We start from the raw sequence: 12488 nt of genomic DNA on the forward strand, positions 1-12488 counted from the left end.
GAGTCACCAAATACTAGGAGTGATTCTAGGTAATATCTGCCACAAAATGCCTGGATTTACCTGCTTCCAACTCAAATCAGGGGGATGACAAACCCTGTATTTCCAAACCATGGTCCTTTGGTGCAGCTGCTATTGCTAGTGAACGGTGAGAGAGGGCTTAGAGTGTGTGTTGTATAAAGCTACATCAGATATAGGAGTAAAAGAAATTAACTTTACATAGATATCTGCACCTATATTGGAAAATTACAGAGTTCACAAAAAAAGAAAAGTTCTACATCTCTAGAGTAAGTGATCTTACGGGAACACTTCCAGCCCTATGTTCACTTAAAGAAATACCGCTGTATCTTGTTAAGGGCTAAAACAAAATAAAACTGTATTTGTTAAACCAGGGGGTGTCTTAAAATGACTTTATTTCTGTTTCATGGAGCAGTTATGTTGCAAGGTTTTCTGTTTCTTTTTTATATTTTAATAAAGGAGATGGCTTAGAGCATCCCTCTTGGTGCTGACTGGGGTACTCCCGAAAGGTACCAAGGGGGTACTCGGTACCATTTCTAGTCTGTAGAAGCTGACAAACCAGATGCTCCAGCTGTTGTGTGTTCTGTGTCTTGCAGAATCAATAGTTTAGGACAGGACAGACTTCTTCAGTAAATCTCTGACTGCTTTTGAGTTTGCCCTACGCTTGACTTTCATTCAAAGGATATTTTCTGGAGGACTTTATTTTGTAAATGAATGTTGTGTTTTCAGGTGTCAAGAAAGTCACTGCATTATATTGTTTTAGTGGGAGCTTTGGATAAGACTGTATACTGTCAAGTGGCGTATGTGTTGGAACCAAAGTGATATCAAAACCCCACTGGTATTTGGGAGATATCAGTATAATGAAAGATCATGTAGTATTGCCGAAATACAATTTCCGTGGGAAGAACAGGCATTAGTTTCATTTTGTCTGTTTTGAGGAAACTTCATTCTTCTGTGTCTCTGTTCCCCAAAACAATCCTGGAAATGTAGCAGTTCAGGCACAAAAAATGTATTTTTCTGTATTTTGCTAGATTTTATTGTAGTGATTTTTTTTTACTTCTGTGTTTAAATATTTGTATACCGACTTTTTCATTAGATGAGTAACGTCTCTCAGAGTTGCTTCATGTAAATAATGAGTATTTGTAGTACAAGTTGTGTGGCTTACTAAGGTTTTTTGACCAGCTTAATTTGAGATTCTTACTTACACAGGCTTGTGTATACACTCTTAATTATTGTAAAGCAAGCCAATTTTGGCTTAATTTGATTTAGACATCAGTTTCAATGAAACTGGCGTGTCAGGGCGCAGACTGGCAGTTTGTGGCTTCAGAAGTTACTTTGGGTCAATTGAGACATAGCGACTGTCAGCGTTGTCATCTTAGCTTGCAATAAGTGAAAAGCAATTTCACAAGTGCTGGGAATCTTGCTGTAGCCGTATTTAAGAAGTTACCCTGTCCTTTTTTTATCTGCTAAATTGCCAAATCTTGTACTGGAATTGTAAAGGGTTAAGTGCACATGTCCTGTTGACTGGTGGGCAGCTTTGAACAGTTACTACATAAACAAACTTGATAAACGGTAAATTAGTAAGCTTTGTCTGTTGCTTGACTGTCTTGTATTACCCTAAACTTTGTTAGAGTGAAGCAAAACTACCTTGTGTGTGCTGCTGGTCGAGAACACAAGTGCAGTTGCCGTAGCTTGGTTGAGGCACAGGAACTTACCGTGTACCTGCTCCCTGGGTTAGGAATATCTCTGTGAGGCTTGGATCCTTTAACCCAAATTATCTTCTTTTTTTTTTTTTTTTATTTCCAGAAGGTGCGGCATTGGCAGGTGAACAAGTTTTATGCCAGTTTCTGGCAAATGATGAACAAATGTTGTTTAGAATAGGAAGAAAATCTGTCTCTGGTTATTTAGAAAGCACTTCCTTCTCCTTTTTGCTATCCATAATACGCAGCTTCTTAGGGTATCATTAAATATTCTTTAGTTTGATAATTGGCTTAATTCTATCGTATATTGTCTTAAAAATTATTCTGTCAATCTGCTGCAAATTTTTGTTTGACAGTGGGTTACTCCAGTTGCCAGTAGATACTTAACTGCAATTAAGGGTATTTTTCCTAATTTTTTTTTTTCTATTTTGCTCTAAATATATTTCTCTCCTTTCTGTTTTCTTTTTCCATGGGCTCAGTTATTATTCATAATTTGGAAGAGAGGTTGTGTTGCTTATTTCTGCACGCTAGCAACCCTTGACATCAAATGGCAGCTCTTTTGTTTCCCCTCCCACGACATTCTCTGACCCTGAGTGTCTGTTGAAGTGATCAACTGCATAGTAGTATTTTTGGATGTTTAAGCTGTCCTGTAGGTTTGCTGTAGAAATCTCATGGATGTGGAAGAGATCCTTTTCTCTCAAGGTGGTGTTGCAGGCTCAAGCAATTGAGGGTTGGTTCAAGTTAGTCTTATCTTTACATTTGTCTTAACTATATAGTTTTCTTAAAACAAGGTTACAGTAAAAAATTGCATGGCAGGTGAGATCTAGTGGTAACTTGGTAAGTGATTGCATGTTTGATTCTCAAGTGCTTTGAGGGACAGCTGACAATTTAAATGTCCATGACCCACTTTGAAATCTGTTGGTGTTGCAGTCCCTGGGGACTCTAATGAAATAATTTGCACTCACCGCAGCATGCGGAGCGACTAATTATTGTTTCTGATAATACCAAAGTTGCTGATGAGCTGTGTGGAAGTGCCTGCCTGGATGATGGTTCAGATGAAATCAGAGATCTGAGTCTTGGACCCCTGGGCTCCTGGAGGCTGTTTTTCACAGGTGTATTCAAAGCTGAACATGGGGGCCACAATCTTTGGTTGAGGACCTCAAACTATCCGCCACACACATGGTAGCAATGGAATTTTGAACAACATGTTCTGTCCACTTAAGAGGGCAGTAAAACACTTGATAGGACTTGACATGCCCTCTTTTACTTGTCGCCCCCTTTTTTTTTTTTTGGTCTTTCAGTTTTGACTGGCTGCACATGAGTTGTGTAAGGGTCCAGGTTGATGTCGTTGAAAACAAAGTTGAAGAAAAATATAAAAATATGTATTCTAATTTTAAGGGAAGCATAAAAATCAAGTTTTTGAATTGCAATCATGCAACTAAGACTGTAAAAGTTATTTCACATTTACCTATTGCCACTTATTAAGGTGCTGATAGAAGACGTTTCCTTTTTAAGAGGGCAATATAAACAGTCACGAGGAAGCATTCAGGCCTGTTTATGTTAGCAGGAGGCTGCAGAGGAGCCCAGAGAACAGCTTCAGCCTTAACTACCTCATACTCAATTGTGCTAACGCACTGGGGAGATGAGGCCAACAAGGACAAATACGGAGCTGATCTTCTGAGCCATGTGCCTCCAAACTGCCCTGTTTGTCTTTTAAAACGTGTTTCATGTGTTCAGCTACCGGGGCAGAGTCCTATTTGCAAATACATCTTAGTTTATTAGGTTAATTTTTAGTGAATCTGCAGTCTGCATAATTTCTATTTAAGAACTCCAGCTCCACTGGGAAACGGGGTGACTCGAGTGACTGTGACCATTTCTGTGCCTCCCAGTCCCCTGTGCAGCTCAGCTGGCTGATGCGGGGGGAGCAGGGCAGCCCCTGGCACACAGCGGGGACCCCTGGCTGCACCTCTGGGCAGCGGTGCCTGGCCCCTGGGTGTCACTGAAAGGGGACAGTGCCAGGTGTCTTCCACTACTCTGCTGCCTCTGGTTGCTCATTTTTGGTGCTCCAAAACTTCTGAAAATTTAGGTTGCTTATGGCTAAGAAAAGAAATCATGTTGTGATACACACCTGACCAAATAGCCATGGGTTATTGTGTACTGGGCATGTGAATTTCCAGTAGCATAAAAAATAAGCATGGTTTGTAAAAACCATTGATCTGCTGTTGGAGAAGGGAAGAACCTACTGATAGAAACAAGAAGAAACACGCAGTTGCTTTGTACGAAGTTCATCTTTGGAAGTTGGAAAAACCAAAAGGCTGGTGTGTGCGCGGGGCGGGCCTTGGCTTTTCAATGAAAGCCGAGGCTCTCTACAAATTTTTATTGGGCAGAGGTAGAATAGGAGGGGTAAGCAAGCTGTTGTTCTGGAAACTTGTGAAAATAATCTGGTTGCTGCACCCTTGTGTGAGTGACATTTTCCAAGAGGATATCTTTTCCTCTTCCTTGGAAGAGTTGCAGAGCAGAGAAAATGTAGTGTGTGCCTGTGTGCAGTTAGAGGGGGGGAAAGCACAGAAATCACTTTTATATAATAACCTTAATTTTAGTGATGTCAAATGCATTTGAGACAATCCTTATCAAAGCTGATGACTTGTAAATAGTGATTGGTGGTTTTCCTTTTTGGTGAATTCTGTGCTTTTCATCTCCTACACCAAGGAAAGGGCTTTTTACTTCGACCTATTCACGATGTGACTGTGTGTGCTGAGGTGCTGTGTGTGATCTAAGCAACAGATGGATAAAATTTGGAGTTGTTGAATTGTTCTTCCTTTTGCATGTCTCCGTGCTAGTTACCCCTGCAAGAGTTTAGGAGGGCCCTAAAGGCAAGTACAATATCCAGAACCCCACTTGTTAGGGTCATACATTTTGGAGTTCTGCTCTTAACTTTTGCTTTTTTGGTTGTTTTTGTATTTGTACCAAAGTCTGTGTTGTAAAGTCTTCTCTCCAAGCCAGTGTCTCATCTGTCCCGTGCAGGAGTTGGCAGTAATGTGGTTTCTGGCACTGTGTCCCAAGCGGTTTACTCTGTTCCCCTTGCAAACTGCCTCTCTGTTAGTGCTGCAATCCTGGAAAGAGTCCTGTGATTTTTCACTGGCTAGAAATAAAGCTCGGTCCTCCTGGGGTAAACAAGCATGCCGTTGTTACTTAATAAGTTTGAAATCTGCAGTATGAAACCTGCCTTTTCATTACTGTGTTTCTGTGCTATCCTGTGAGCAGGGAGAGATTCCCTGCCCGTTACAGCTGTTGCTGAGACGAACGTAGAGTAACAGCACTAACAGGGTGCCTGGCTCAAGAAACTCAGGGCAAGTGACACTTGATTCTGCAATGACACTGGCATCGGCTGTTAGCTCTAGGGACACAGTCGTTGCCTTGAAACTGTGACCTGAGCCCTTTTTGGGAAAGAAAAAGCTTGCAGACACATTTCAAAGACCAGGTCAGCTGCTTTGTTTGTCTTTAAAAATCTGTATTTCTGCCTTCTTGCTTGGTCAGTGTTTAGAACCATTAAAAAAGTAAACGTGACATGGAGACTGAGATCCTGCAGCTAGAGTACCTTTATAATTACATATTCAGCCACAACCATACAAAGGAAAATGAGAGTCCCTTTTCCTTTATGTACCATATTTCAGTTTTCCCTCAGGTTTAAATTGGCGTTTTGGACTCTGTTCACTGGAGCCACTGAAGAGCTTCTCAGAAAAGGAAGGAAACAGAGGGAGGGAAAGAAAGATTTCCAAATGACAACCTTTTGAATAGTCCAAGTTCAATCCCTAAAACAAAAAGTGGAATCTTTTTTTTTTCTAAATAATGTGCTCTACAGTCTCACCTCTCATCTTGAGAAACATGAAAGAGCAAGTGAAAGAGATGACCCAAATCACAGAGTTCCTTTGAAAGAAGAAATTCAGCTGTTTTGAACACTTACAATCAAAGGAAGTGGTTTCCCTAATTACATGAACTATGTGAAAGCTCTCAGAATAGCTCTTCCACCCCAGGATTCCTTGCACTTTAGAAGTTTGCATAAAAGCTCACATGGAGAATCAGATGCAAAGTGTTTGATTCAAATTTTATTAGGCAGAAGTGAGCATACATTCGTATCTCTGGGTTTGACAGCTGGTTGGGTTTGGACCACAATCCTGAGTTTGATGGATTTCAGTCCTATACTTTAAAATCTTTCACTCTTCAGGTTCTCCGGTGGACACCCCTTTCAAGAGAAAAGTGGAAATGAAAAAATGGAGAAGGGATAGAGGGGCCCCTTTGTGAGCTTTCGCCTCATGATTCTTTACCCTGATTAGGCTGTTCATCATAGTGAAAATCCATCCCTCCCTGTACACAGCTTTTAAAAGAATGGGGAATTTTACTTTCTTTCATTTTAAAGAAGCTGTATATCTTAAAATATATATTTGGAAGAATTTGGATGTGAATTCCACAACTTCGGCATTGTTCTAGCACCACCATTTACTTCAACCCATCAAAATTCTGAATTCAGTAGAGACTTTGAATAAAAAAAGCAGTATTTTCAGCAGGCTATTACACATTGTGCTTCCTTCTTGTATGTACACAATAATAAAGGTACGTTAGTGTAAACTAGACAGGATAGATGAAAATATGCAGGATGCTTCTAAAGATCTCTGTTCCTCAAGATTTCCTTTTCAAAAAGAGTGTTTTGTTTTTTTGGCGATTTGGGAGTAAGGGGAGAAAGCAATGGGGAACTTGAAGCAATATCAAGATCATTTCCAATGTAGGCACATAAAGTTAGATACATCATTGACCCAATTGAAATGCTCACTTTTTGCCGCATTTTGGCAGAGTAGAGTATAATTTTATTTTTGCTTTGTAGTAAATGTCTATTTCTCAAACAGTTTATTAGCTAAAAATGTAGTCAGATTTCTAGCAAGAGTTGTGAACGTTTATCACAAAATTGCCTGTCCTGAAAGTGCTAAAGATAGGTATCTAATCTTTACCTAGCTAAAACTAATAATGATTCTTTCTTTTGAAACCATCTCTGAAACTGACAACAAGGTGTAGTCCCTGAGGATACAATATGGAATAATTACTGGTTGAAATATTAACAAATAATCTTTGCAATAATATGCAAGACCATCACGCTTCCTCTGTACAACAGTAATTTCCAAGTGTATATTCTCCGCTCAGAGTCAACTACAGTAGTTATATCAAGATTTGATAAAGACAGAGATAATGGATGAAATCGGCCTTGAGGAGAAATCTCAAAGCCCTCCAAACTATAGCAATTCAGCCTCAAGAAGGAAGTGAGGCAGAAGGGTTATGACTACCTTCCAGGTCTATATGATCAGCCAAACCCTCTTTATAGTAACACTGAATATTAATAACAAGACGATGCTAACTCCAAATGAAGAGAAGAAGAAATGTTTCTCTGGGTGCTTTTCCCTGCCAATACTGCACCTTTCTTAAGAGAGGTAGCCTTGCTAAGCTCCATTTCTTTTTTTTTTCCTTTTTCTTCCCCCCTGGCAGAAGGAAGGACTTCCCCTGAAGTCAGGCAATTATCACCTAGGAGTGATCACCCTGAGCAGGCCAGCGGTGCAGCAAGTAAAGTGCACAGTGCAGTAGCAGCAGCTGTGGAAAGGGAGGAGAAGTGTTGTGCAGCCATGCAGCGCCCTGGCGGGTCTGCCTGCCTGTGCCCTCCGGAGAGGTGGGTCTCAGGCAGCAAAGCTTTGTGATCACTGCTGCTACAGGATGATTTTGCTTGGATGAAGGAGAGAATGCTTAAAGTCATCCCAACCTTACGTGACCTGAAGGTGGCATGGAAAATTACATTTGCTTGTGTACAATCCTTGATGGGAGGGATTTCTCCCTATGTGTAAATTAGAATACGCCTCAGACAAGTTTTGCACTCCGCTGGCATTGTAAAATGGGAAGCTGTGGTATATGGGATGCTGTTATTCTTCTGCACCAAAGGAGATGTTGCAGGTTTGAATGGTCTGTGCCACCAAAACAGCATGGAGCTCTTGGGACCTGGATCCAGCTTGTGAGCTCAGTTTATTGTAGTGGACTTTGCCAATCTAATCCTTGTACTTGTAGCATAAATCAAACAGTAATTGTGCAAGGACTACAGGCATTGCTAGAATAGGAAGAGAGGCAAATTCTTTCTGCTGTGCTCAGATTCAGACTGGAATTGTCATTAGCTGCAGTACGATGCCTCTTCTTTGGCTTTTCGGGGACAGCCCGTGGGAGAGAGGTTTTGGTGGTACGCTGCACGATGTGACTCTGCCCTCAAGTTCCTGTGGGCTGATGTAATGCAGTGTTCCCGCTTCCTCTTTGCTGTTGCATTTATTGCAGGTCCTGGGGAAGCGCAGCACAGGGCAGTGGAGGAAGTAGGGCAAGTCCCTTGTTGTGTAATCACAGATAATCTCCATCTTCTAACTGGCCTTTTAAATGTTCTTAATGCCTCATTGGGGTATGTGTGTGATGTTCCTCCCATACTTATTTCTGATGTGTCTGGAACTTTTCTAATAAAATGATGAAAAAGAAAATTCAAATTAAGTCTGAAGGTACAGATTGCTGGTGTGGAAGTAGAAATTCAGAAATGGAGAAATGCCAGAACTGAATGTGGTTGCAAGATGTGCTTTCCCTTTTCGTGTTTATCCTAAAATATACTGTGGTTACGTTGTGGAGTATTATTGCAGTACTGTTATTTTTGCATTCAACTGTCTTTTATTTACCACATTTCCTACGTCTGTATTCTTTTAGAAATTTTCATCTGTTCACGTGTGTGAGTTAGAGCAGTTCTGAGAAACATTTGTACATGTTGGAGAATGAGGATTAATGGCATGTGTGATGCTGTGATTTTTCCATATTTCCAGCCCTCTTTAGAGGAAATGCTCCTGGGTTACATGTTCTGCCAAAAAATTGCAAAGGAGCTGGAGCAGGTCTCAGGCTTCCCTCTCTCAGTTTGGTGCATCCACGGAGGACTCTCAAACGCTTCAGCAGAATATTATCTGCTGTTGGCAACGACTTTCTTTCATGCCATCTAGTCACGACCAGAATTTATGTGCTGAAAGTTTTGTGTCTTTAAAGTAGGTGGTCTCTAGGTAGAGAGCGATTCTCTGCATTTCTGCAGAGACAGGTCATGTTGGAGTGATAACTGAGGAGAAAGAGCCTTCGACAGAGCTCTGGCAGCCCATTTAGAAAGCAAAACCCACATGGTTCCCCAGCAGGTTCTGTAAACATATAACAGGGAGGTCACACCGTGTGAAGTGCTGTTTTCATGAGGGTGGGTTCAGGCTGTCAGTTGAGGAACATTTTCTGGAATTGTAACAGTCACGGGGATTCCAATAAGAGAGATCCCCATCAAGCACTGTCTGTATCATTAGCTACAGTAGGTTGGGTTTATGTGCTCTAAGACAGACTTGAAGTGAGTGCTTATCAAGAACATGATGATGTTTTTCCTTGTTTAAATCAGAGCTTTCATGATCAAGTTTGAGAAGATGCTTTAGTGGAAAGATCGTAGCTGCTTTAGAGGAGTGGATCAGGGTCCATGAGTGTAGCTGCTACTGTCTCAGTGTTCATTGTTCAGCAAAAGCCATTGTATAAGGAGGTTAGACTTGTTCTTCTGAGTTACCTTATCCAGATCCCTTACTAATTCTCTGTAGACCTCAGAAAAATCACTGCTCTAGCTGGATATGTGTGGCCATGGCCCTTCTCCAGATACCATTTCCTTTACATTATTTTCTCTTCTGTTGCTCCTGAGCACTGCAGGAGAATCCTTGAGAGGGAATTGGTTTTGCCTATCACTGTCATACCAGAATGTCTTTCCAACAAGGTGCTCATGAAACTTACATTGACTTCGATCTCAGAAATTATTTCCTTGGATGTTTTTCCATTTGTTACGTCTGAAAATATTCAGGTGTTGCATATTGGCCATGACACCTGCTCACCTGTGGAGTGAGCAGGGAGTCAGAAAACTTCATGTTTTGTTATCCCTTTGTATTTTAGAGATGTCTGGGTTTTGTTTCTGTACTCTATAGTCAGAGCAGGTTTGTGTTCATAATGACTGTAGATGGGAAAATTTCCCAACATTGAGAAGAGAAATGATGATTGCTGAAAATAAACCACCCTATGGGAGCTCAGGTATTTCAAACCTGCTGTTCAGTCTGCTCATTATTGTTTCTGTTCAGTTGCTGGTATTGCTTTGCAGCTGGAGGCAGCTTCTTACACTAAATCTGCCTGAATGAAATATTTATCATATTGCAGGACATTGTTCATTTCTAAACTCTTCTACCATTACAAATACATATTTTGTGTATTTTGAAGGGTTTTAGTAACTGTGAATAACAATAGTGAAATCCAAACTACTTCTCATTCTTGGCAGATCTCCATTTGTCAGGTACCTTCATGTTAGATGCTGATACAGTCTCAAGCTATATGCTGCAAAATGTAAAATTCCTGTTTGGACATAATTTGTTCATGATATTCGTGCACTTTACTTTGTGGACGTAGATTGGTGGTTTTGGTTTTCCTGTTTTTTGTTGGTCTGTTGGTTGTTTTTAGTGGGTTTTTTTTGGTAAATGGCAGTATAGTTGTAACTCAAAATGTTGTTTTCAAGGTTATTAAACCTTCTGTAAGGATTTTTCTTCAGAAAGTGCCCTTGCTTAGTTTTATCCTAAATGCTGCAGCTTTTGTTAACAGCCTCTTCTTTCACCGATAGCACGTTTTTAACCCCCATCACGAGGAGGACGGACACCATGATCCTGTGCTTGCTCGGTTACTGCTGGGTGGGCTCCGTCTGGTTATTGTACTCGGGTGATGTGGGTTGGTGTCAGATCGAGCCAGGTAGCTTGATGTAATTCCCTTTTATTGCGTAAGGCAGGGATCCGCGGCCACATCACAAGGACAAATTTCCCTCCCTGTGGTTTTTGGAGGGACCAACCTGCTTTCCATGAGCTGAGCAAGCCTTTGCAGTGCTTTGATAGGCATCACTAGATAGTACTGATACCATAGCCTTCAAAGTATCCTTAAAGCTCCCAAGTTATGTGCAAATGTTGCTATAAAAAATTGTAGTAGAGTATAAAACTCAGTTTTCTTTTCAAATGGTCAATATCCAACATGTTTTACAGCTAGCTTATGCTCCGGTGTTCCTTACCTCCAAATATGCCCATACATGTTTGATACTGCATGATACAGATGAAATATTTTAAAGTAAATTACATACGATGGAGTGAACCTGTAAGAGCACATAATAAATTTATGTCCATATTCCTTCAGCGCGGTACGTTATGACAGTTTGATAGAATTGAGGTATATTGGTAATGTGCTTTATTTTTTCTCTTCAAGAGTACAACCTAAAAGTCAATCCAAGGTATTTAAAAGGTATATTTCTACCACAGTATTTCAAAAAATGAGAATTGTGTGGTGATACAAAACAGCGGATTTAAAATAACAATGAAGACATATGTTATTGCTATTACATAGCAATGAGAATTCATTACTTTCCTTTATATTTCTAGTTTTAATCTCTGGGACTTGTAACAGCGTAGGACGTAATTTTGGATGCAAATTTGATGCTTTGAAACATTTGCTCAAAATGCTTTTACATACATGTTTTGCACGTGACTGTAGGTGTAATTATGAGAATTTAATTGTCTTATTTACCCAAGTACTGATGGTGTCAATCTGAGAATGTAATTTAACCCTTCTTTGCTGTGTTGTTTGTGAAACAGTATCCTTATAACATTGAATATATGGCTATCTTCTATGACATAACAAATTCTGACAGACTTTTAACTTGTTATTGGGCTATAGAAAATAGCTTTTATTTGGGAGAAGTTACCTCTAAATGAGTACTAAAGAAGAACCCTAAGCTCATACAGCTTTAAGTGATATGCAGCCATAGTTTTAAGAACTATGGTTGCCTTTTGAAAGAGGTGGTGACACATTTGTGCTGGGATGGTGCCCACAGCACTCAGCAAAGCACATGATAACTCTACTTATTTGCCGTTAAAAGATCTCACTGAGGATTTTTTGGCTTTGCTATGTCCATGTAGTTTTCCTCTTAAGTTAATATCAAAAGCAGTTTAATAACAAACTTTTACTGAACAGGATAATCTGTGTGCTTTGCTTGTTGTTAGCTTTCTTCTTGGGGACCCCAAAGCATAAAACCTTTGTTATTTTTTTTTTTTTTTACAAAACTTTCTGAGAACAGACAGAACAGTAGGCAAAGTCCTAAATTTTTATTTTGTATCCACTTGATTTTCTTTGTAATGTTCAAAACTGTAATAATTGTATAACATGCCTGCTGCACAATTCTTATTAGTAGTTCTATATTACTAAAATTCTTTAAGTTTTATTGAATATTGAGAGGATCATTTGTTAGTGATGGTAGCATGGTAGTTGTCTAAGACTATGGTATGATAATAATCCAGAAAGAGCCAAATTACATAAACTGTTTCTATATCCTGCTCATTAAGAATCTTATTCAGTTTAACTTACAAAAGGATAGAAACAATGAATTAGTTAAAATTATCTGTGGTGGGTAATTTCTGGCTTCTATCAAAACCTTAACATGATTTAAAAAGAATAATTATGAGACTGTGTAATGTTTATGTTAAAGCACATAAAACATAAATATATTGTGGAAAAAGTTGGGGTTTTTTTTGGCTTGATGGTTTGTCAGCATTACATAAAAAAATCATAAGCCTGTAGTATTCTAAGATGAGTATTTTACTAGTGTTTTGTAGCTGAACTGTAGATGCTGAT

The 12488-nt window shown here is 39.7% G+C and overlaps 1 protein-coding gene across 2 annotated transcripts in view; it reads left to right on the plus strand.

Annotated features, from left to right (window-relative positions):
• Positions 1-12488, plus strand: part of MAP3K20 (mitogen-activated protein kinase kinase kinase 20) — an 87937-nt gene that overhangs the window by 11325 nt on the left and 64124 nt on the right. The gene's annotated exons all lie outside the window — the stretch shown is intronic.

The sequence above is a fragment of the Patagioenas fasciata genome, chromosome 7, assembly GCF_037038585.1.
Source record: "Patagioenas fasciata isolate bPatFas1 chromosome 7, bPatFas1.hap1, whole genome shotgun sequence".
Classification (NCBI taxonomy): Eukaryota; Metazoa; Chordata; class Aves; order Columbiformes; family Columbidae; genus Patagioenas; species Patagioenas fasciata.